The sequence below is a fragment of the Saccostrea echinata genome, unplaced genomic scaffold (genome assembly GCF_033153115.1).
Source record: "Saccostrea echinata isolate AGI-Se365-2 ecotype Australia unplaced genomic scaffold, CSIRO_AGI_Sech_v1 ptg000047l, whole genome shotgun sequence".
Lineage (NCBI taxonomy): Eukaryota > Metazoa > Mollusca > Bivalvia > Ostreida > Ostreidae > Saccostrea > Saccostrea echinata.
This window is the reverse complement of record NW_026889796.1, coordinates 13,497,856-13,501,606: the sequence shown is the minus strand read 5'-3', so window position 1 is coordinate 13,501,606 and position 3,751 is coordinate 13,497,856. Positions and strand designations below refer to the sequence as shown.

The following is a 3,751-nucleotide window of genomic DNA, read 5'->3' as shown; positions in this document are numbered from 1 at the left end:
CTGGCTAACAATTTAAATGCTATTTATATTTATATTTTATTTATATTTAAATAAATTTAAATACATTTTGGAAATAATGTATTGCTACTAAAACAAAGATGCAAACATGAGATATGATGATAGCTTTTGTATTCAGGATTGATATTTTACTTTTAAGTTCTTAATTAGTTCTTAATTAGTTGACCATTTTTTGGATGAATAAAAGTCTTAATATGACTAGTATATTATATCAAGTTTTCTAAAACTATAATAAAATTGCAAAATTCATCAAATGCTTTGCTTGAGTCTTTTGTATAGTAGCAAAACATTTCTTTAAAAAATTGCATTTTTATTTGTTCACGAATGAATGTCAGGTAAAAAAAAAAAAATGGAGCTGTGTAGTTTGAGAACTTTTTCAAACCTATTGTGATAAAAATATGTAAATGATAAATTGACAGTATTTGCTTTGGTGATATTTCAGGAATTGATTTTTAAGATTGAACTAAAAGGTCTGTAAGAAAGATACTTTGTTGTGTTATCCAGATATGTGTCTTCATTATTTATTGAAATATTAAACATGGTTTTAAGACTTTTTCAAAATCTTCATTCTCTTTTACATGTACGAGGATTGTCCCAGAAAAGTTGTGACCTGTTTCACTAATATTATACAGTTAAAAATTGACATGTAACATAATCAACATATTTTGAATACTACATACTACAACTTTTATTAAAATATATCTATAAATATTATTTTTCTCCTAGTTATACAGATCTGTAGCTAACATGATAGCTGTCGTTGCAACACTGCCGATGTCAAAATGCAGTTCATGGTGTTTGTAAAGTTATTTGGGAATCTTGTGTCTTTTCTTTGGAATTATAATTAAAATTTCGTTTGAAGGAGATATTTGACATTACATTTGATTATCAGTTAGTAACCAATGTGCCCATCTCGTACTACCTACAGTCATGGAAATACTGCAAAATTAATAACAGATTACAAAAAATTAATAAATCAACACTGCAGACGTGGTTAAAGAAAGTCACGATTATAATTCAAATTTCCCCATATAGTGTTTGCATCATAAGCACCAGTGTTGTCCAGAGAAATAAAGAATTTTTTGATGCATGGTTATCCTCCTCATGAGAAAGAAAGCTTTTTGAAAACCTATACCTGATAATTATTTACAATTAAAATACATCATTGATAATGATATGATAGATTAGTAGTTCTTATTCATGTTTTTTTTTTGTTGTTGTTGGCATTTTCACTTTAAACAATCTGCTCTGTATTCCATTCTTATGTTGACTCGATATAAATTCCAGTGAATTTGAAATAAAAGATACCACAGAGTCTGACACATCAGTTTCATGTTTGGACCAACTTGACCCCTAGTAAACATGGGGAAATGAATTTCAAACTATATATGATGCATCTCTAATGGCCTCTTAAAATGAATGTCTTGATTTTACTGTATGTCACCGGGTCTTTGTAGGATAAAATCCGATACTGGATTCGGCACAAACTATATTTATTCAATGTGCTTAGAACAAAAAACCTACAAAGTATAAATTAAACACACTCTCACAACACAATACACACACAAGACGAATACTTTACATTTAACATCAGACATTAACAACACATAAATTATATGATTGTTTTCTGTCGGGATTAATTAATAAAAGTAAATTATGAAATACATTTTCATAGTTATTATAATAAAGGTAAACAGAAGGCTTACCAGGAATCCAGTTAAATTAACTCCATATACTTTAAAGAATATTTTTAATATGTTTCAAATACAGTCTTCTACCGTAAAGGCAAAAAGTGTGGGGGTCGAGAATTGGTGGGTACTGTGCTTATATACTAGGTGCAGAAATTAAAACATGCATATTAATAAGATAAAAACAGTCAGTTATTGGTCAGCAGTAAGGTCACATTAGGTCACCTAACCGGAAACACGTGGAAATACAAAAATAAACAATGTCACATGATCTCCCAAAACATTCACACTAGACACACGACGCAAACAAACGCAGCGAACATGTTCGATTGGCAATGCGCGCCAATTTTATGTACAAACTAAAACATTACATCTGTGACATATATATAGGTTTCACCTTGTACAACTATATACGCATTGTTTATGATTTTCAATTTGATCAAAATGCCACTAATTTAGATATATGAAGTTCACCATTTTAGCATATGTTGTATAAAAATGTCCATTTTCAAGCAGTTTTTTTCTCTCAGAAATTATTGAGCACAGACTTACTTGAACAAACTTTATATTTTCACTATTTTCATATATCTATCCAAGACAAAAGCTGCGCTCTGTTTCCTAAAGGAAAAATGTCAAGAAAAAGGCATATTTTTGTCTTATATTGAATGGATTGAAAAATTAGCATTATTTCTGACATTATTTACAGTTAGTCAGTGCATATAAATGAGACAAATGTATTGAAAATATTTCCAATATAAACTCATCACCAAGTAAAAATTAACATACCTGAATCACATTTCTAAATGTTTACTCTTGGGGGGGGGGGGGGGGGGGGGCAAAATTGACTCGTATCATTTAGAGCCCTTTAGTAGAAAACAACCTCTTCAAGCAGTTGTTCAGGAGAATAGGCATTCTTTTGTTGAACAAAATGTCAATTTTGACAGTTTTTGCTCATTCTTCAGGCCCTAGGTGGTGGGGGTTGAAATTCACAAATTTTGTTTCTCTGAATTCAAATAATTTACAATCAATTATGCCCCAATAATCGAAGATTCGGGGGTATATAGTATTTGAAATTCACAAATTTTGTCTCTCTGAATTCATAGAATTTACAATTAATTATGCCCCCATAATCGAAGATTCGGGGGTATAATTATTAGTATTTGCCCTGTCTGTCTGTTTGTCCACAAAAACTTTAACCTTGCCCATAACTTTAAATTGGTTGGAGCTATGGCTTTCATATTTCACATGTGTATTCCCTGTCACAAGACCTTCCTTTGGGTATCAACATATTTGACCTCAACCTTGATTTGGAGTTTGACCCACTTTTGCAAAAATTGACCCAACTTTAACCTTGGCCATAACTTTTGAACAGTTGGTGTTAGGGCTTTCATATTTCACATGTTTATTCATCGTGACAAGACCTTTCCATGGGTGTAAATATATTTGACCTTTTATTTTTTACCTTAGAATTTGATTCACTTTTAATCTTTAAGCTTGACCATAACTTTTGAATTAGTACTAGGGCTTTCAAATTTTATATTATATTTGAATATATATATATATATATATATATATATATATATATATATATATATATATATATATATATATATATATGTTGCTTGTGACAAGACCTTCCTTTGGATACCAATAATTTTAACCTTTTTACCTTGACCTTGGAGTTTGACCTACATTTGAAAAACTTTTACCTTCGCCTTAACTTTTGAACAGTTGGTACTAGGCCTTTTATACTTTGCATGTGTATTTCTTATTACAAGGTTTTCCCCTGCGTATCATTAATTTTTACCCTTAGGCTAGGAGTTTTACCCACTTTTAGAAAACATTAACCCTTGACCATAACTTTTGAATGGTTGGTGCTTGGGCTTTCATATTTACCAGGTATATTCATTGACACAAGTCCTTTCTTTGAGTAACAGCATTTTTGATCTCTTGACCTTGGAGTTTGACCTGCATTTGAGAAATTTTAACCTTTGTCGGGGGCATCAGTGTTTCACAAAAGCATCCCTTTTTTTTATTAGCTCGGT

At 30.7% G+C, this 3,751-nt stretch overlaps 1 protein-coding gene across 1 annotated transcript in view; it reads right to left on the bottom strand.

The window, feature by feature from the left end:
• LOC133202716 (regulator of G-protein signaling 12-like) overlaps positions 1-3,751 on the bottom strand; it is a 281,826-nt gene that overhangs the window by 120,622 nt on the left and 157,453 nt on the right. The window lies entirely within an intron of this gene.